Raw genomic sequence first — 22,885 nt, 5'->3', positions numbered from 1 at the left:
GTTTTAGGATAAGATTATTCTGCCTTTATTTTAAGATTTTATCCTATTTATCTGCCTAGGCTGTAATCTTTCTGGGCAAAGTCTGGTTCTTATTCTGTGTTTGTAAAGGTATGCATGATAAAGTCTGTGTTTCAGCTGCATGCTCTAATCATCCGTAAACAATGTAGCAGTCCAAAAGCAAAGAACACACACACACACACAAACAAAAAAGTCATCCTTAATGATGTTTCACTTAATGGCTACAGCTGGTTTTTTCTAAAGCTAAAATTTGCTTAAAATTGTACAGAAATTTCACTTACATGAGTCTATTTTTATGCAACTCGCATACAAACTAAACATCCCACAAAAAATAATTCCATCAAAACATCAGCAACCTTTAAGTACTCTATTTCAAAAGACACAGCCTTTGCCATTAAATTCTTTTTTTCACCAAAAATACTGTATTATGCAAACACGATAAGTATATGAGATGGTTTAGTGTCATTATTGGTGTTCTGTATGAGCGCTAATGATAGTGCATAAAGCAGACAAAAATTCTTTTCACATATCATCCCTCGAGTAGCTTTATGAAAATGCATGTAGTGATTGTGTACTTAGCTCTTCAATTAAATGCCAGAGAAAAAGTGACTTTGGTAAGGTTTTGCCACTTGATTTTATGGGATGATCCCATTCCCAAAAGCGATAGTAACCTACTTTTATGCTGAAGGGCAGTGATTTGAAGGAGCATATTAAAAATCTATAGCTGTTGTATTTAGCGTTTAATTTCAACTCAATTAAATTGCAATTTGATTGGGAAGACATTTATTTTAAATATCCAAATGAGAGCATTCAAAGACAATTTTTTCATCAGAAAGGAAGAAAAATGAACACTTTTCATGCAAAATTTTGCATACTCCTGTATCAAACCATAGGCCACCTTCACATTTGACTTTTCATAGCACACATGATGCGTATGAGGTATGCAGAAAATATGTGCTTAAAAACATGAGTTAGTTTGATCCTGACAAACTGAAAGAAATGTAGTGCACATAGACCTACTCCGTTTTGTAATTATTCCCAAGCTAATGTATAATGAGGAAAAGACAGTTTTACATAGTTAGGTACTTGGTATTCTACAAAGTAAAACAGATGTATCTGTAAACATATCTGTTGTGAAGAGATCAGCTTTAATTGTAACTTTTGGTTCCAGATCTTGATTTTCTGAAGCTAGGGCGTTCACAGCTGCAGTGCTGGTTTTGACCATTTGCTAACCTTTCACTGGAGTTGCTTGCTTTAGAAAGTGGCTTAAATAGCACACCTGATCTTCCTCGGATGAGCTTTCTGGAACTAACATGCTGTGTTTAAAGTATTCTCAATCAATTAAACAGAAATGCAACACAATGCAGGAACATGTGTGCAATCCTGTTTGTGAAACTTCAGATTCCCCAGATGCTAGTGGATTAAATTCTCCCACCTTCAGCATTTTTTCTCAAAAAAATACAGATATTCTACATTGGGTAATAAATATGCAACAACTTGATATATATTACTTTAACTGTTTCACATCCCAGGATCAACAAGAGCATAAGAAGCATAAGAAAATAGTTGCATTAAACTCTTTTGCATAATAGACAACATATTCTGGCACGTCCTCATAGGAGAGTTAGTTTTTGTTAAAGAACTCCTCTTGTGTTTGCTTAGTTTGAAGGAGAGCAGCCTTCCTATGGAAATAACACCCGAGCTGAAGAAAAGGATTGTGCAAGCAGCTTGTGAGCTTCACTAGCTCAAGCTGCTCCTTATGACACCATGCAATTAAAAACAATGCTACACTTGGACTGGGAATTAGTGTGTGGATGAACTTGAGACAGGGCAGCACTACATTTAAACTTCGGGTAATATTGAGCAGCCAAGCTCTAAAAGACGTGCCACATGGCGTTAGGAGCAACGCACCTAACCCAGCTAACCTTGGCCAAGTCTTCCAGCTTCAACTTGAATGCACTTAGCCAGTTCTCAGCTGATACAATAGATCACTCTGTTTCCAGTGCCAGTTTTCGCTAGCCAAGAAATGCATGTTGAATTGCATCATAAGTAAAATAAAATGGGGATTATTTGATTTAATTTCTATTTCTCCTGAATTCATAGCTAAGCAGTTGTATAGTGCAATGAATGAGCACCTCCTAAATGTGTGTGCTTTTCTGTATGTAAGAAATAAAATGGCAAGCTTGGAACAGTGTCACCTTTTCTGCTTTCCCAGCATATAGGGAAAATACAGCTAATTGTTATCTTTGGCCTCTGTATGACTATATGAAGGCGATGCATAGAAAATATGTGTTGATAGAAAGCTGAAGTGCCCTGCTCTTTTCTTTTTGATCATCTCAAGTTTAAATAGCTTTGACTCTATGTAATTCTTCCTTTCTATTTAATTTGAGGGTTGAAGAAGTGAAAACAACTGTTTCCAGAGATAAAACCAAGGAATTACAATTATATTGTCTTTTAGTTCCTTGCTCCTATGCTGGTAAATTAATTCATAAATGGGAATATTAATACTTATGATGAAAATACATCCTATAATTGCCCTGTTTAATAGAGAAAGGCCCAAGAGAAAGACAAAGCAAAAAAATGAATTAAAGAAAATTAGTGTTTTCATTTTGGGCATGAAGTTTTGAGTTGCAAATGAAGATAAGAAAATGAACCGTATTTCCTGTTTATGTTACCAAGATTCTCATTAAGGTGTCTCCTCTTTGACCTTTGTTATTACGAGAAAGAAACTAAAGCAAGTAAGCTTATACTAATGAGAAGCAAGAATATCCCTGCTTTTTCACAATTGGAATAAATGTACTGGGGAGCCAGATGGGACCTTTAAAATTTTCCACAATTATATTCCCGCCACAGATAATGGCAAAGACCCCACAATGGCTATTTTAAAGCAACACTTAAATGAACAGATTAACAGACTTTTTTTTTTAGATTCATTTTTCCCCCTTTGGCTGTGTTTTGATGTTTGGCGAGTTCTGGGGAAGAGAGAAGGATGGGAAAGAGGTGATTTACTGGAATGTTTTCATTTAAAATGATAAATTTCATACAGCCTAACTAGAAACAGTTTTTCACTTGATAAAAGGAGAGCTGAATGAATTTTTAAAAAGCGCCTATGGTGGCTTTCATAAGCAGCAACCAATTCTGTCATTTTTATCTAACTAAAACACCAGTGTCCTTGCTTCTACTACAACCTATGGTGTTGCTTCGCTGCTTATAACCCCCCCCGCTTTCCTCATGTGCCTTTCACATCTCCTAAGGCTCCGCCACGGCAGCTACTCCGAACTGTATCATTCTCGGTTTTTAGGTCTTTCTCTGTATTGAGTGCCTTTTGCATGTGTGAATATGATTTTGTATGCCTTCTTCTTGCTGATCAAAGAATACCCTTTTTTCTTCAGAACACACATTTCCTGAATTGGTTTATTCGTGATGTTCCCCAAAAGTCTGGGAAAGAGCGACAAAAGGAGTCAGAGTGCTTGTGCTCAAATACACCATTTTAGTTCAGTGACTGCAGAGGGACTTGTTCACGTACATTAGATATTAGCAATCTCTGAAAGTCAGACCCCTTCAAGATATCTGAAACTGGACATTACCACAGGAAGTGAAAAGAGAGGTCAATCCCTACAGAGATTGAGCGAGCCTCTTTTAATTGTACGGTTTAGTGTAGTTCAAATGTGTATTTCCAAACCCCACACTGCCTTCCCTAAAGACCTTGCTCGTGCTTCTATTAGAGAGCCTGTGCCAAGAATAGGTGGGTATTTGAGTGAGTTTGGATGACCACGAAGAGAAAACTCCATACAAGGAGTCTCTCTCAATATGAGTACAATAGAAAGTAGTGAAAAGCTGCTTCAAAATTTGAAAACCAGTTGTGCTTTACTTGATTTAAATCTGAAGATAATGCAGGAAGCAAGTAACCAATACCAGTCTTAAATCTCTCTGCGGTATATGGACCATGGGTTTATTTAACTGCACTGACTGCTGAAAACAGCCATTCAGGAAAACATATTTTGGCACTATAAACAGTCCAATTATTTCATTTTACCGTGGCATTCAACAAAATTACCAATAAATAAAACAATTGGCAAAGCTTTAAGATCCATGAGGGTATCCAGCAGTGTAACAAACAAAACAATCTAGTTATGACTGTTATAAAGTGGGTAATAGACACAGTGGGCCCAATTTTCCAAACTTTACAATAATTTGAAAAGCCCTGCAGAGTGCTTGCTTTTCACTTGTTCATCTTACTTCCTTCACTGGGGCTCATAATTAATTTAAACTGCATAACTCAAGCACAGTTGTTTCATTGCGTAGCCAACTTTGTAGGGTTTTTAAATTATGGGAACGCTTATTGGAAATAATTATGGAAAAGTTGAAATTGCCATTGTATCTACCTTGGTCGCCTGCATTGAATTTAGCATTGCTTAAGGTACGTCTGCTCTGCACTCGTGGAAGTGAGCAATTGCTGGGTGAGCTTGCCGCCAGCTCCCTTGCATCCAGGGCAGCAGACTGCTGACTGCAACACAAAGCACAGCCTGAGCTCGTTTACTATGATGCTCATTAGGGTAAATTAGCCTACAGTAAGTACCTTGTTGGCAAAGCTAGATTGCTACCTATATGGGTGTACCTCTATACCAACTACCTTGGGACAGTATATACTGTCCAAAAATGACATGAGAGCACGCTGGCTTTCCATGGAGTAGTACTGCTAAGAAATGATATGCTATAGGCCCTCTTCCCTGCCCCCGTCCTGCGACATAGCTTGTGTAGGCTTCACCCATAAATTGGCATAGAAATAGGGTTTTTCCTTCTCTCATAAGGGATGCTGTTTGCCTGAAACGTAGCGGTTCCTGGTGGTGGTCCTGAACGTGAATAAGGGCTGTTTGCACAGAAGTCCACACTTAAGCGCTCAACAAATTTAGGGCTTGTCTAAACTTCAGAAGGATGGGGTATGATTTCAAGGCAATGGAGATGAAAAGATTACTGCCTGTCAGCTTAGCTGCTTGCCCTGACCATGTGTAGGCTGTCAACCCCTCACGGTTACAAGGCAAACCCTGCAACTGTGGTGGAACGGGAGCTTATAGACAAGAAGTTATTGACGGTCAGCTGATGAATGGTAACTCATTAAGCCGTGGTAATATTATTGCTTGCAATGCTCTGTCCATACAGTTAATCAATTTTCTAAGTGAATGAAACTGAATTAAGGCCGCTTTAATTCCAAATGAGAATGTCGACACAAGCATTTAGTGAAGTTTGACTAATCCATTTAAAACAAACTTAGATTTGTTTCTCTTAGTAGCCATATGTAGATAACTGGGACAGGTTCAACACAGCTACTTCAGGCTTAGTCCCTCTAGCAGCTCAACTTAATCCAGTCCTCACCCTGTAGAGATGGAAATCCCACACCCCAAGACAAGGCTATAAAGCTGAATATCTTAGCTCAGTACCTACTCAGCTGTGATTTGATACATGTTACATATGACAAATATTTAGGTACTTTTTATCAAGCGGATGATGAACAGGGCAAGATAAAACACTAAATGCAGAAAAAGAATATAAGTAATTGTTAATTAAATCAGCTTATACATTTACTCTTCATGTCTCATCAGCATCTTACCTCAAGCATGCAGGGACAAATAAAACCAAGTTGTAAGAACAAAGCAGATTTGGTTAAGAAATAGAGCTGATAAAAATATAGGAAACAACATATAGAAAAAACTTCAAATAAAAGTTTCTTCTATCAGTACTTCAGAAGGTACGTTGGCCATTCAGTCTTCATTCATGACCACTCACAGAAACGTGTGCAGCTTGTCTCATTTTTAACTGCACAGCAGTGAAAGAATAATAGCGATACTGAGAGTGTTAACGCCCTTTGAACTACCACTATGCTTCAGAGTTAACATGCCATTGCAAGGAATTCTGCCATTTCTCATTTCTCTGAAAGTTTATTTCACTTTGGCATCTTTGAGATAAAGCTTCAAATACCTGCCCTTCAATTTATATGTTGAAGATTTACTTCAAATCCAAAGGGACTACAGATTTACTTTGTCTTCATGGTAAATGTTTTCTTTTTTTAGTAAAGGGCTGGATGGAAGCACCATGAAAGTGAAATTAAAAAAAAAGAAGAAAAATAAGGTTTGATATAGACCAATAGTTGTCGTATCAAATGATCCACAGGAAACATGGGAAAAGCAAAGCATTGGCACAGCATGCCACACAGAAGAAATATCACACTGAGCCCAGAGACTTGAGAAGACACCCTCGTCTCCTTGCAGCTGATGGGAAGTTTGCCACTGACTTAGTGGAGACGGGTTTACACCCACACTATCTTAAAAGTGAATGCTTAGCTGCTGAAGCACATGATGGCAGCCACCCCAGAAAAACACCAGCTTGCTGAACCATGACATATGCTGACTCAATCCAAAACTTGTTCTTAGCTCAAGGACTGAGTTTTTGGCATGACTTTGTACCTGCTCTTGTTTTATTTGCCACAGCCTTATGCAGGGATGGCACAAAGCTAAGTGAGAGAAATCTTCTAACAAACATGAAATGGAGATCACAGATCATAGAATAGCCAGGACGTTGAATAGTGGCAGGACAAGAGATGACTGGAAGCAACTGCTAAAGGAAATAAAGACTTTCCTGCCCTGAAATAGTCAGAACAAAATCAATTGATTAAACTTTATTTCATCCCACGAAAAGATACATTTTTGAAATGCATCTCCTGTGTTCAAAATATTTTGTATACAGACAATTATTCTTCTCCATCTAGTTCCGTTCTATAGAAGCAGTTATGTCACTCCCCTGTATGTTCTGGTAGGCAGAAAAATCTGGTTAGGGATAAATACAGTTTCATTGTACTGACTGTTAAGAGCTCCTCAAAACATGATGTGACTCAGCCACTGCCCTATATCTCACTAATGCGTAAGCTATCCCCTCAAGTTACGTAGTCATTCTGTTGGGTTAATATGGATTTGTGTAACAAAAGTATCAGATTATTTTAAATACTAACCTGCCTCCAAGTAGTAATTACAGTAACAAAAGAAGCAACCACCTGAACACAACTGGGTATCTGTTATCTCTTACTGTTCACCCCTATGGCCCGAAATAAACCAGCAAAGTCCCTAATTAGTTCCTAACCAGCACTCTGCTGGTTCAACTCATAATAAATCTTTTAACCCACTCACAACAGACTTGGTGCACCACAGCGAAGACTTCTTCATACTTGCCTACCCAGGAATAGTTCAGTACAAAAAGCCCAGAGTTTTGAAACCATTCTGAAGCCAACCAAACAGACCTTTGGCAATCAAAGAAAGTATTGTCCTGTGTGGACTGCAACGACTCCAGCCGTGGGCAAAGGAAAGGTTTTCCTCAGATGTATCCCTTAGTAAATGAGATGTAGTATGAAAATCTAGTAAGTGCCCTTCACTTTGTTTTCTCTAAAGCAGTCTCCAAAGAATACATTTCAGGCAACCTTGTCATTGCTCAACGTGAGATGGGCCAAAAGGTGAAAGACTGGTACTTCTTCGTTCCTCGTGGGATTGCCAACCACTTACAAAGACTATTCAAATGATCTCATTAACTAACAACCCTACTTCCAAAGATCCCTTCAGGTGCCCATAGAAAGACAATTTCTGTTAGGCTGGCAAAATTTCCATCTGATATTTTTTTCCTTAAAAAGCATTTTGCAGAGTTGGCTGAAAGCTTTTCATGCTGACCTGGGGGTAAGAATCCTGAGTACCATAAATTTGGGGCTCAGCAATGTTTTTGCTACCTATTGATGTTTATTATGACTATTACTCACATGAGAAAAGATACATAATTCTAGAAAATATCTGCAATTTATTTGATACCATGCATGAAATAAGCTTACACCTAACCCAATACAGGCATGAGAGCGAGTCAGGTATTACAGAAGAAAAAAATTTGCTTTAAGGTGATGCATTACTTTTTGGGCTCCATTCCCTTCTTGCTGTTTTGGATGCTGAAGAGCTATCCATCTCTGCACCTCTATAGCCTGAGTACATCCCTTTCCCAGGGAAGCCAATGCCATTGATTAAGAAGAGAACTGCCTAGTTAGCCACCTATCCATTCTTCAGCAGGGAGAGACTTGACCATGTGTTATAGCCTAATCTCTAGCGTTACAAACAGGTCCTGGTTTTCCTAGAATTAATGGTTACAGACGTATTGATCTAGATGTGAGAAAGGTCACACTCCCAAAAGCCAGACACATAAAAGAGAAAAATGGAGATGAAACGGTGTCCTGGTTTCGGCTGGGACAGAGTTAATTTTCTTTTTAGTAGCTGCTATAGTGCTGTGTTTTGGATTTAGTGTGAGAATGATGTTGATAACACTCCGATGTTTTAGTTGTTGCTAAGTAGCACTTATCTTCAGCCAAGGACTTTCCAGTTTCCCGTGCTCTGCCAGCAAGCAGGTGTGCAAGAAGCTGGGAGGCAGCAGAGCCGGGGCAGCTGACTTGAACTAGCCAAAGGGGTATTCCATACCATGGAACGTCATGCCCAGTATATAAACAGGGGGGAGTTGGCCGAGCGAGGCGGATCGCGGCTCGGGAACTAACTGGGCATCGGTCAACGAGTGGTGAGCAATTGCATTGTGCACCACTTGCTTTGTATAGTTTAATTCTTTTAGTATTGATATTGTCATATTATTATTATTATCATTATCATTGTTTTTCATTCCTTTCTGTCCTATTAAACTGTCTTTATCTCAACTCACGAGTTTTTTTTTCCTGATTCTCTCCCCCATCCCAGGGGTGGGGGGGCAGTGAGCGAGCGGCTGCGTGGTGCTTAGCTGCTGGCTGGGGTTAAACCACGACAAACGGCTTTACTCTTCCAACTGTGTGTTATGGCAGCTGAGCTGCAAAGCATCCTTCCAAAACTGTTTGTCTGCGTATGGGACTGAGATGGGGAGTTAAAATTTGCCTTAGCTACAATATCCCAGTTTACTATAACCCAGTTTGCTACATCCCAACTTTTACAAGCCTCACGATCATTACAACAATACCATGTTTTAATCACAGAGAATGTCACCTTCATATTAAAATGATCCAGACAGTTTTCAGTGTATGTGATTCAGCAGAGTCCTCTGAGGCTGAAGTACGCCCATGGTATTATTCATTGTTTAATACTAAATGGAGAAACTAATTCACTGTCCTTTTGTACTGGGAATAGAATAATGCATGTGATTTTCCACTTTGAAAAGATATTTAATAATCCTATTTAATGTTGAGTTAAACATTTCATTGTTTGCCATGACTAATCCACAGATTTGAAGGGAAAATTCCACTTTAAAGTGTAACGGAGCTTCTCTGTTCCTTCACTTTTGAATTAGTACTAACACAATTTTGAAAATAAGTACCAATTTGTGGAGATATTTCACAGCATGTGTTCTAACACACTTATCATAAGTACAGTGAAATAGAGGGTGCTTTGGATAACAAATGCAAATTCGGTCAGACTAGTAAAACCAGTGCAATCTTCACTTAGAGAAACCTTCTAATTAAATGAATAAACTTATTCTGAAAGATGTTCAATGAAGGACGCAGAATAGGATTATTCTACTCCATCAAGCACCCTTTTGATGTTTAATGAAACTACAACACCAGGTAAATTATGGGTTTGTGTTCACTGCACACTTTTTAATGAGATTATAAAGAAAAATCTAGTATATTCCAAGTGGGTCAAATATATTTTTATATCTCTGTCTGGAGAGACAACCTCCAGAATGATCATTTAGAAGTATGCAGCTGACTACTGAGAGAACATTTAAATAAACACACTGTTATTAAAACATAGAAACCACATAACTGTTGCTATTTACTGATGCTTTCAAGCATCAGAGTGCTTTTGCATCTGTTATGGCCAGTGAATACGCTCATAAAAATATGTAAATATTTACGGATGCACAGTAATGAAGTTTAATAACAAATTCTATTACAGTATTTTTAAAGAAATACATTTACCCCAGCATTTTTCGTATTTCCATGATTTTTTTAAAAATAACACTGTACCTATCAGTATGAAGGGGAAACAGGCACTCAAGCCTCACGTGCCATGAAGCATGTGCCACACTGCACAGGGTTACAGCTCTGCTAACGTTTCCAAGTAAATGAGGCTTATTATTCAAATACCTCAATTATACGACCTCTTTGTCAATTTAAAGTAATTGTATATGTCATACCTACATGTATGAAGGTGATATCGGTACAAAAGTGCTTTCTGTTTAACTAACCCTGCTCCTGGTGACAGTAATGATCAAGCTCCGTTTGACTTCCAGAGGAACCCAGTTAGGCTGAATGAAAAGAGCTGTGGAAGCTCCCACCTGGAATAAACCACGGCACCAAGCCACTGACGCACTTCCATGTCTCACTTGCTCACTAAGCCAGCTCCCAAGGCCGCCCAAACCGCTGAGCTTCTTCAGTCACATTTGCAATGATCGCTTCCTTCTCCTGAGCAAAAGTTACATCGGCCTTTTGTCCCAAACGGGTCAGTACCCACCTTAGGCTCGAAACAAACATAAAAATTTCATCACCTCTAATTTTGCCGTAACGAGGAACCGGCAGCGCTAGAACCGCGAGCGCAGTCTATGTGTGTGGGAGCAGGACCCATTTATCTGGCACTTCTGCAAGCCAGGCATTCTGTTTGCAAAACAAAGCTTTTAAATCCTGGCCAAATGGCTAAATCACTCTTCCTCCACTTGTCAATGCTTCTGGTTGTAAAAAGACAAGTTGTCTGGGGAAGGCTGGATGCATGTCTCAGCAGTCTGAATCGGACACGAACTAATTGGAAATTTCATTGGAGATGAACTAATATCACACGTCCTCTCTGCCAGCCAGGCAGCGGCTTTTAATCGCTTTGCACCAGAAGTCAAAGGAGGGCCAGATTAAAAAGAACGATTCTAACACTACAGAATTCATGTTGCATTTTCTCCTGAGATGATGGTGTTTGATGGCTCCAATGTGTCCCACGTTTCAGGACCTGCTGGGAGTTGTGACTGGCGACAGACAAACTGACATTGTCAGGCTCAGATTTGTGGAATTTGGGAATACTTTCAGTTTCACTTGCCTCTAAATCCTCCGGAGCTAAAATCACGATTTGTGAGACAGCCATGTGATGTAAATTGAGTGCATGTATTCACCAGTTACAATTTTGATTAAAGTTTTTTTTTTTTTACTCAGAGACTTATAGTTGTCAATAATACCAGTTCCAATGCTAAAAGCATAGATCATATAATTCCACTTGCATCTCAGGGAAAAGATTAACACTCTTTTTCACTGAATCAACAGGAAAAACATGATTACCAGGCTTGGAAATACTGGGTAAGTAATTTTTTTCTAAAAAGAACAAGTATATGCTTCAGGCTCATCTACAGCCCACCCTGCTGACTCTTTGCTGTCACTGCAGAAGGACAGCCTTCACAAGATAGGTCTGTACACTTGACTAATGTAATATTATTGCACTAAGGAATGTGACATACTGCAATAATGTCAGAAGCCGCAAAATTGCAAATAATTTAAATAATGAAAGGGAATACCCTTATCTTAACTCCTCATTCAGGATTGATTAAAAGTTAGTCGGTGAGTTTTTATAGGCTTTGGTTTAGGCATTAAGACCTATGAAGTCAATGAGATTGAGAAGGTGCTGAAGTGTTTTGTTAATAGGGCTGGATTGAAGCATGCACTTTGTAGGTCTGCCGATGCCTTTGGCTCTCATTATCAAACTCTGACAGATTTAGCTGCGGCAGTTGTTCCTACCCCCAGCTGGCTGCTCTGTATGGATGCCGACCGCTGCCGTTGTAGCAGGGAGTATGTGTCTGTACATCCGTCTAGCTCACTCTTGTATTTCACACTCCCCTCATCAGTGCTCTAGGCTGAAATGCCAGGCTGTGAACTGGGGCACCTGAAGTGCTGCCACATGTCCCATTCTGTCACCCCTTCTAGAGGATGCTGATGCTGGAAGGCAGAGAGGTATTAGGTGAACAGCTGGAGGTGGTCATGTCTTAAGCCACTGCAACTAAATCTGCCATATCTCATCTGTCAGAGCACACAGTTTATACATTTAGCTTCATGTGTATGGAACCTTAGGATTACCAAATTACTACTTTAAATACAATGCATTAGCCCGGATGAGATCAATTAAAGAAAAATGCAAGTAACAACTGGAACATCTGAGTGCTTCAATAAAAAACACATTGTTAACACAATTTAGAGAAAATACAGGATGCCTAAACTTTGCACATAATTTAATAATATTCTTCAGGAGAAAAAAAGATGTTATCTGCTTGCTTGATAAATGCTTCAAACTTACAGAGGTCTGATCTTCATCTGTTTTAAGTCAGAATGACTTCACTTAAGTCAGAGGAGCCATGAAAGTCAACAGCAGATGAAGAGCTGGCCCTCGTTTGCTATTCACTAATCTTCAGGGAAATCGTAAGATGATGGACAGAATACTTTCCTCCCCCAAGATAAGGAAATGTAATATCCCTAGAGTACCTCTTATCTACCCTCAAATTCAATCTGGAAAGTCTTTCCTCTTTTCTAAGCTTTTTGTAGAATTTCTGTTCTATAAACATAGCCTTTCCAAGTTTATTGGCATTTTTAATGTGTTAAAGCTGTCGTTCCATTTTTGGCCACAGCCCCCTCTTTTCCCCGATTCCTCTCAAAAATTTGAAACCTGTTCTTTCCCTGCTCCTTTCACTCTTCAGAGAAGTTTTTTCCCCTCTTTTCTTTTGTGCACGGAAATACTTGCTCTAGTTACAATTCCCCTTGAGTCTCTCCATTGTGTTCCAGCTTTTGGCCTCCGTGCAACGTGTACGTGTTTGCGTCCATGTGTGGGACAGAGCAAACCAATGTGTATGAGTCGAGATCTCAACATTGTTTGCTTCATGGCAATGCTCATCACCATCACACCTAATATGTATTATAAAAGTAAACTGGATTGTAGATAAACTCAGACGCAGGAACTGAACTACATGTTCTTCCAATGTTTATAGTACTGTAGTGCCATCTAGCGAAATATCTACAGTAAATATTCTACTATGTGAGTAAAGTCCACTTTTGCATTAATAAAACAAACTTATTTTTAAATATAATACTGGGTATGTATACTGCTGTTCTCTATGAGTGTGCAAAATTCCATATGCACAGTGATCAGGTAAAATAAAATTTTTAACTAATGTAGTTTCTTAGAAGTGCCCCGAAGCGTTGCGTTTCCAAGACACTCGGGTTGCACGTGATTTAACATTCCATTGCACGTATAAAACTTGATTCTTAAAAGTTTGATAAAGCCATTCCAAGTAGAAACAAAGAGCTTTAGTTAACGGTACCCAGTTTGTAGACTAAACATATAACTTGTATAATCGGTCTCAAAAAGCTGTTTACACTATTTGCCACATTTGCAAAGGAATGTGTAAGGGCCTGTTATTTACCTAGAGTATTTTCTTGAAATCTTAAATCCTGCACAGCTTCTTATTTGTAGCAGATGCTCAAAACTGCCTAGAAAAGCAGCTCAAGAGCCAATGGCTTCAAGTGGGAAATTTCACATTTAACCCTTCCCCGTCCCTCCAGGTAGGATACAGTATTTCTTTCTTTAGGGCTTCACCTCCTTCAGGTGAATGGCACTTTGAGTCAGGGCTTTGCACAGCACGGGCAACTGACTCGGCGGTGCCCAGGGCTGCATCCAGCCCACCCCACGGGGGGACCCCAGGACGCGCGCCTGGGCCAGAGATGGGCAGGAGGGTGAAGAGCTTTTGACGGTACACCGCAGCCACCGAGCACCCCTCGCAGCAGGGCTGCTCCGCGTCCAGCTCCCTGCTAACCCGACCATTCCCCCATCGTGGTACCACAGACCACAGGCGTTATGGGCAGCAGATGACAGACTTGGCACACGAGCTACCATTGCCACATGGGAGAGCGGAGCAAGAGGAGGCATAACGCGGGCAGCTGCGGAGGGCGTGCGAGGGGTGGGCACCCCAGCGGGGATGTTGCCCGAGTCTCGGGGATAATCTGCCAGCCTGGATAAATTTGTGTGTAAGTGACATTATCCATTAATCGGTTGAAGAGAGAAATGAAAAAAAGCATTGTCCACCTGGTCCCCTTTGATTACGGATATCTTTAGTCTCAAGTACAAATAGTTTATAAGATGTCAGTGAAATCATACAGGCATTGTTTTTAGAACCTTATCATCGTGTCATCTTAGTCCATCTTAAAACTCCTGTAGAAAATACCACATGATCAAAAGTGCTTTCTTTTGTCTTAACTTATCTGTTTCCATCTCACCTCTACTATTACTGCTTTTTATGATACTGTAAAAAAGTCAACCCAGGCTCACAAAGCAGCTATACTGTGTGATGGGCTGTCACAGATGGAGACAGCCTCTGCCCCAAGGATTGCAAATCAAGGATTGGATCCAAAATCAGTTAATGAACGTCTTTTCCTTGATCTCAGTGAGGTCTGGAGCAGGCCTAACAGCGAAGATGTTGTCTATTAAGTTGAATTTTCTTTTGGATGACATTTTGGAACTGTTAGCATAGTTCATATTTCAGTTTCCATTGTCTGCAACCATATGAACTTAATATTTTAGAACAGTTTTACGTACAGATTGGAAATCTGATTTCAGTTACTCCTACTGCTGCTTTATTTCATTTAAGGAAATTGATATTAAACTGTTGAATATATTTACGTGTCCACATTTGTTACTACTTTCGCCTGTCTGAAGTACCGTGCAACCTACAATACTTCATTCTCACCGTTAATTAAAACTCTTAGAAGGTTAACATACCCAGGAAGGAGGACTGGGGAGCAAGCGTTGTGTAACAGATGAACTCATATAAAATCTAAATGTGATTTAATTAGTTGATAATGGATCATTAATTACAAAGCTAGTGAAATGAAACACATTGTTGTGGGAACACATAATGGAACTATTGAGAAAGAATAGATTTGTTTGTACTAAGTACTTGTCTGCTAAGAAAACCACCTGTGCAAATAACTGGCTCAAATCAGATGACAAGCAGATTTTTTATTGCACAAGAAAGATTTCGATTTCCATGACAACACACTTAGGTCAAAACAGCAAATTGTACCTTTTTCTGCAATAAACATTTCATTTACTCTAACAGGTTTAACATCCAGGTTTATAATGTGTCTAAAATATATTTATTAGCTAGCAATTATTTAATACAGCAGCTTCTGCCCAGAAATTGCTGTCCAGTGACTAGGGATTCAGCTAGAAGTGTATGGGATCTATCCTAAGCCTTTTGGCATTTTAAACAAATGCTGTAATGCTGTTTGGCTCACAGTAACCTACTGTGAGCTCTGGGGAGAACTAAGCAAACAGTTTAAATGTTATACAAAAGTTTTTATTTAATTGAATTCAAGCATTTATAAAATTATATTAAATTAGGTCATATTCATAGGTTATCCAGTATTTAACATTTTCACCAGTAATTGCCTGTACATCTAATTTAAAATTTAATGACATTATTTAAGAAAAAGGTTTTCTTGATCTGAGGGCAAATATGCTTTATTTATAGGCCCTTTCTCAGACCGAGAATGGAAAGTACAAATGTGTTACTCATTAAGCCCCACGTTGTTACGTGGTTGGATGACTAAATCACTGCTTCCCCAGGGTGCCTACACCAAAAAGCACTGGAGTCAGCGAAAATAGAAAAATAGGTGTTCTCATTTCCAGTGTTCCGAATCAAAAAAACAATTAGTAAATCTCTGAAATAATGAGGGGTTTTATTCACCAGAGCTGCCTGGAAGCGGCTCTGAACTCGAGCTCTGACCACTCGCCCGAGACCTCATGGAATTACGTTTCTCCTCAGCCGGAGAAACAACCGAGCGGTCACCCTGCAGCCCCACCACGTGGTACCTCCATAGCGGGATGCTGATCCAAGCCCAAGACGGTCAACTTTGTGTTGACTTGACAAGACCTTGACTGATGCGCCACTGTCTCCCTGCCTTCTGGGCTGGTTTCTTTTGATTCTGGCCAACTCTGTGCAAGTGGTGAGTTTGCAAGGGCTCGCAGCCACGGCTCTTTCTTGGAGGATTCACCCACCACCTCCTTGCTGCTCCCCAACAGGCATGGCAGCCCTGCCTCTGAGCAGAGCACGGGAAAGCACTTGGCACAAAAGCCAAGGGACACGCCAGATGCTGGAGCATACATTTGCATTAGGTGTGACATTTTGCCTTACAAGCGCTAGTACATAAAATACTCCCCTTCTCCTGGAAACGCTCCGCTCCCCGCAGGGAGGAGGAGGAGGAGGAGTCTCCTCAGTGTCCAACAAATGTTTCCAGGTCCCTTTTAGCCTGACTTCGCAGGGAAATGCAGCTTGTCCGAATGTGCTCTCTCCAGTCTCCTCTCAGTAACTTTGGAACTTCTTGGCTAATTTCTGCCAACCGTGACGGATGGTGGGAAGCCTAGAAGACAGCCCAGCTGTCGTGAAAGCTGGCAGGGGGCAGGGGAGGGCAGGAGCCAGGCAGCTGAGGAGCATGTGTGCCACTCCGGGCAAGCCACAGCGCGTTTTGAGTGTTGCTCGGTGGATGGGTCACAGGGACACAAGGGAAAGCTGAGGCTCGTGTGGGAGAGGGAAACAAAGGATTTGGGAAAATCCTTTAGGAAAAAGGGCTTTAATTTATAGGAAAATGGTTTGATTGGCTTTTCTGGCCACAGAACAACTTTTTTCCTTTAATTTTATCAGCCCAGGCTACATGGTAGAACACACCTAGTTCTACCTGGTGTGCTCATAGTGACATTATTAGCACCCATAATCAGAGACCACATTTCGAACACAGTATTTCTTTCACGAAGATTTTCTTCTCTTGTTTCAGTCTGAGCCATGTTCAACAAAGGGGTAAGACAGAGAGAGGTGCTGCAGTTCCAGCCTTGGTCTGGAGCTCTGAAGAGCATCTGTGGTGTACACGCGCCAGGGCAAGTTGATTTCTAGTTGCAGTTCTTTGTGTAAAATGACACACTGAACCTTTTCCTACATTATACAAGCTGGATCTAAGGATGAATTAGCACAAAGGCGAATTCATGCAGCAGCAGCAGCGGGTGGGAGAGCAGGGACTGGACTACAGCCACAGTTCTGGAGTGGCTGGGCTGGAACACTATGAAGATGCTTAACAGTATTTTATGTTCACTTTGGAAAAGAAAGTGTAATAATCACCTTCGAGTCTGTAATTCAAAGGTAGATTCTTGTGTTGTGAGTGAAAATAGGCAGCTGTATCAAACACCTTTTAATGCATATATTTTTTTGAAAAGAATCGCTGAAGATAGCCTGTGTAAGCTCTGTTCCTTTTTCCTAAACTTTCAGCTAAAAGACGTTTAGAAAGACGACTTCTTGTTTCAGTAACAGTACATAAATACAAGTCACACCCTACTGAGACTTCTTTAGGACAAAAACTGAACATAAAGTTCTTGATAAAAAGAGGAGTACACTTTCCATAATTCTGCTCCCAATATCCACTATTCCCAAGACAAGAAAGAATAACAAATTAAAGCTTATAAGGTGAGACTGAAAAAGAAGTAGTGAGAGGCGAGGGCTGGTGGAAGGTAGGAAAACTCCAGCATGTGCAAACTTCAGACATGCTGCTTCCCATCCTCAGAGCACATCTTTTAATTTGAACATCCCTTGCACACGATGAATGGCACTAAGTGTGGAAGGAGTTCACAGGATTAGCTATGCCCTACCCCTACCTCCGGTCCCACCTATTTAAACATTGCACAAACCAATGCAGAAAGCATATTCTGTTTCTTCACCCTCTTGTCTTTGATTACTATCTATAGCCAATGTGTTAATTACCATTCAAAACAAAGGTCAAATTCTGGGAGCACTGACATGCAAATCATCAGGAGAACCAAAACATTTATATGCATATAGGCTTCCAGGACTGGACACCAACTCTTGTGATAGTTGACTTGACACGTTACGGGTCCCTTTATTTAGTTTTGGGTTTAGTTGTTTAGTTTTTAGCCAGGTCTGAGCTGAAGCAGTGACACCCGGGCCGGTCACTCTCCCCATGCGGAGCCCAGGCAGGCACTAGATGGCTCCCGAGCGACGGGCTTGGTTTGTTTTAGAAATTGAGCTTTCTAATAATATCTTCACTTCCTGGCTTAGAACTTTGTCCAAAATTTCTGTTCCCTCCTACTCATACAGTGTTTTTTACAACTCAGCTTTACCTTCACAGGCACGTGTAGTTTGTTGTTTCTCGAAGTAGATGGGAGAAAATCGGGCTCTGCTGTGCTCTTGGTATAGGGCTTAAGAGGAACTGGCTGGAACAGCCAGAGCTGCCGTCACAAGACGTAGGTGTGGAAGAAGGAAGCATTTCCTGACTTCCACCAAAGCATTCATGAAGACTTGCAGAACCGAGTTAGCTTAGCTGGGAGCCAGCTTAATTGGCACTAATTGGTTTCCCTTGGCTGGTCATGTCTCTTTGGAAGTGATTTTCATGTTACTTTTCACAGAGGAGCACTTATATCTGGTCCTTCTGAGAAAGTGACAACAATCTTACCATTTCAGAAGGCAAACAGCTACCATCAAGCTTAGATTTTCAAAAGAAATGGACTTTGTAAGCAACTGAATGCTCCTGAAATCTTCTCCCTGTTGTGATGTGGTGATCACACAAAAGCACAACTGTTGACAGCAGCACAGCTCTGAGTTCCTCAGAAAAACTGCGGATTGAGAGATTTAGTACCCTATCTCCAGTAAACAGAAATAAACAGAAACCTAATTTCCTCTCTGTGAAAACAGATAGAGAGGATCATGCTTTCTAAACACGGCACGCACTTACAACCCTAAGGTAAAGCTTTCCATCTGGAGAACGTGTCATGGAAAAGTAGGTCAGTTTGCCTATCATTGGATATATATTCAGTGGCTTGGATACATACAACTAGTAATGCGGAAATGTTGGGACAATATACTCTGGAGTTCAAGCTCTATAATGATGGGTTTCAGATGTAAGTAAAATTTTATGAAGATTACAATCACTGAGAACACTGAAGTTTCTAGCCCATTGAATGATGGCTGTATGACAACGGTTGGGCCTGGGAGCTTTTCTGCTCCCGGAGTATGGCTGCTCCCGCTGCTGAACCTCAGGACAGCATGGGTGTTACCTGTAGTGTCTACTCCTACTCCCCTGTTTCTCCTGGAAGGAAAGCTGCATGTGTGGGCAGAGGGGGCCCAGGCATGGGCCGGTAGCAGGACTGCAGTGTACCGGCATGACCTATTCTGTTCATCTCTGCTATCAGGAATTGATCTTTGTAATTTCACAGTTCTCTGGGTAAGAAGTGTGTCACTGCAATCTCCTACAAGTACAATCATAACTAAAATTCCTTCTGGATATGTGGAAAGGGTCTACTGTACAGCTCAGGCAGGTTGCCTTAATAGTCTTGAAACCCTTTGCGGAGATGCAACCTACTGAACAGTCCAATGCGCCCAGCTGGACTGTTCAAAAAAGAACAAAGCACCGAACTGAGAACATTACCAGCAATCATCTGTGGAATTACCATCAACGTAAACATCATATGGAGGCACAATGTAGAAAATATCAATTTCTATCGAGTTCTTCACTTTCCCATGCCATGTTAGTGAAACACTTTAGAGAACTACAGCAGAGATGTTGGAATAAAGAATGGCAGTTCCTTGTGCATATTAAATAGATTTTCTCAACTCCATCCTCCACATTAGATTAGGCAATACCAGCATGTAAAGATTTTAACCATTTGCATCTTGAGGGATGAGACGGAGTAAAAAGTTATTTTGCTGCACATTAAACTTACAAAAGCATTGCTCAGTAAACCCATCATAAGCTAGCAGCCTTTCCAAACTTCGACAGGAAACACCTGGACTGCTGTGGTAAAACATCACTGTGAGTGCACTGTACATTTTGGAACAGATCATTTTGAATTGTTAATAAATATTCATCTTATTGCAGTAAAACACTGTGTGTCCAGTGCTATAAACATTGGTGGAGCTAAATTAAATATGTGCAATGTTAGTCATCTTGACTTTTTTTCCCCAAAATGAATACTTGACTTCCCCTCCAAGAACATCTGAAGTTTTAAAACCTTAAAACCCCAGAAGATAATTCTGTCGGATATACAATTTAAATATCTCCGTTTCTGTTATATTTATTCTTTGTTAACACATTCTCCCATCTTTTCTAAATGGCTCATTATAAAGCTAACTAAAATGAAGTCTTTGTTTCCTTTCCTGGGAAAAGCCTTGCACCTTGGCAAACACAGCCCTGTAGGCTCATACAGGAATTCACTATCGCTCCCCTAATGGTCTCAATTTGAAAAACAAATCTAGAGATGTCCCTAATTATGTGAAAGCCAAAGGGCAAAATGCAAATTGTATACAAATCCTCAGGCCTTTTCTCAAGAAACCGCACAAAATGTGCATATCTATTTTTGCTGCATCGGTATAACTTACGTTTGTGATAAAGGGCTCCGGAATCATGCCTTGAATTGAGAAGAATTTCCTAATTTTAGGAACAATCATTTAACTGTTGCAAATCAGCCCTGAACTGAATGAAGACCTGAACTTTCTGCTACAGTGTGCTACCTCCTGAAAGTGCCAGCGATGTGGCTGCAGGAGATGCAGCTGACAGATGATCCAGTTTGGACTTGGTTCCAAATATTAACATAGATTCATTAAAGGTCATGATAAACAAATCTTGCATGCATCCTGCTGCATATGCTTACATGTAAGGTTAATCTTTTACAGATAATTTGCTCAGGTTTGGGGGCTGTTTCCATGTTTCTCTTGCCTAACTATCTTTTTTAAAGCATGCTTGCTAATACTGTATTTCCGTGTCCTAACAGCTTGCATTGTTTAGGTTTAACATAAGCATTCACCAATTTTCTACTAAAATATATTGCCCATGGAAAATTAATATATTTTTCTGCCTTTTCTCAAAGCATTTTAATACTCAGGAAAACAAGATATCATAAATCTAAGGAAAGAAAAGCTGCTTTCAATTGAGCAGAAAAAAAATAAAAGGCAAAGTCTGTTGTGCATGTGTGTCAACAGCTTTCAAAGCTGCGATCTGAGCACAAAAAGCAATCAGAAAAATCATACTGCTCATACAAAAAAAATTTCCCTTGGTGAGAACTCCACAAACACTGAAGCAGCCTTAAAACTTGGCTTATTGTGTCTGTCTGTAGCTCCACAAAGAAGACTACTTGTTTCTATTTTCTGAATGTGTTGAAAACTAGAACATGGCAGCTGTAATTCTGCTGCAAAGCTCCCCCAAACAAACGCCCAAACAACCCTGACCACCTGTTTTGAGCAGACTTCAGCTGTGGAAAATGCCTCTCCAAAGGGAAAGTGTTGGAGAATATTTATGAGAACCTAAAAGCAAGTGGGTTCTAGCTGAGATTTTTCTATATGCATAGCACTGCATTAGTTATTAAATACCTATTGCTTCGTCCCTTCTACTCCAGGGAGGTTATTTATTTGTGCTATCACCACTGTTGTAAAGAGGAGTATTTCTTTCCAGTGAGATGCATGATGTAGGCAGAAACAGACATTTCAGCCTCAGTTGTTACTGCTGTGCTACGGGGCTGGCGGCACACCCGTCTGGCTGAAGGACAAGCTCTGTGCAGGACCTGACGTTCGGTGGGCAGAGCACGCCGTAGCGGGGCAGGAGCCCACCGCTAAGAATCAGCTCTTCCTGGAGCCGGCCCTTTGGCTGGACACCTCAGGTTTCTTTGCCTGGCCCAGGTAACCAACGTAGCTTCCTTCATTTGTATTTGCTTCTAGAGGGGATGAATGACATCTGGAATATAGAGCACTTTGGGGAGACCTAGGCATTGCTCACAGACTCCTACTCCTTTTAAATACTAGTCAGTCGCCCTATGGAGCATACCCTGTATGCTATGGCAGTCACAATATCCAATAATACGATAAATAAATGGAACTGTACTTAGTACAACATCTGCTCTGCAAATTGTCTCAGAACCATCTTCTTTTTTCATGACATACACAGCAGTGATTTTTTTTAACTATACCTTTACAGTGCTACGGTTAAATAATGCCGTAATCCCCTCCTGCCCGGCTCCCTCAGCCGGCGTTGCCTGAGGAAGGCCCTCGAGCTGCTCTGCACGCAGCTCCTCACCGCTGCTGCTCTGTGCACCCGCTCAGCTATTGCCACATTCAATTTCCTGTTTTCTGTTGACACAAATAATCTTGCAAAATTGCACACATTCTGAAAGGCCATTGCGTTCAACAGATATTAGTATTTCCATAAGTAATCAGGCAGGCTGGTATTCAAACGACACAGAATACAAACACTGTGTGAGACACCCAAAGTGTTCAAATAAATTCTTATTATAATGAGTGGTTCAAGAGCTAGAAAAGGTACATGCAAAACATTCTCTGGAAGTTTGTAAAATTCTGTTTAGCAGCATTGCCTATAAAATAGTAGGGTAGAGTAACAAAACCAGGTATCAGATACTCAGCTTAAAGATGGACAGAGAAAGGTGGAAGGGCTTCTTAAGTAGATGAGATGCTATTCCCCAAGCCATCTAAACTGAAGCAATTTTCCTGTAATAAATAGATAGTAGATCATCTGACATGAAGATCATTTTTGCTAACTGGTAGCTAAGCAAAGCATTCAGTAGCTTGCCTTTTTTTTTTTTTTTTTTGTTGGCTGATCATGGCCAGTGTGATGGAAATGAAATGGATGGACTGGAAGATTAGCTCATCCACCTTGAACAGATTTAATAATCCTCATTATCTTTTTTTGTCAGCTCTCTCCTCTAACTAGCAAAGAAGGAGAAGCTCCCGTTAATAACAGACCACCTAACTCCCCAGTCCAGCAATGCTGACTATCCCCACTGCTGGGTAT

General features: G+C 40.5%; 1 protein-coding gene and 1 long non-coding RNA gene across 4 annotated transcripts in view; one reads left to right on the top strand and one right to left on the bottom strand.

Moving 5' to 3' along the window:
• The window catches only part of LOC127021483 (uncharacterized), a 119,828-nt gene extending 113,165 nt beyond the window's left edge, over positions 1–6,663 (top strand). The window contains exon 3 of the long non-coding RNA XR_007767224.1: positions 6,087–6,663. This is a non-coding gene — a long non-coding RNA (uncharacterized LOC127021483). The remainder of the gene's footprint in view (positions 1–6,086) is intronic.
• The window catches only part of PDZRN3 (PDZ domain containing ring finger 3), a 149,487-nt gene that overhangs the window by 62,925 nt on the left and 63,677 nt on the right, over positions 1–22,885 (bottom strand). The window lies entirely within an intron of this gene.

This window comes from Gymnogyps californianus, chromosome 13 (assembly GCF_018139145.2).
Source record: "Gymnogyps californianus isolate 813 chromosome 13, ASM1813914v2, whole genome shotgun sequence".
Taxonomy (NCBI): Eukaryota; Metazoa; Chordata; class Aves; order Accipitriformes; family Cathartidae; genus Gymnogyps; species Gymnogyps californianus.
The sequence above is the reverse complement of the archived record's forward strand: the minus strand, read 5'-3'. Positions and strand labels throughout refer to the sequence as shown.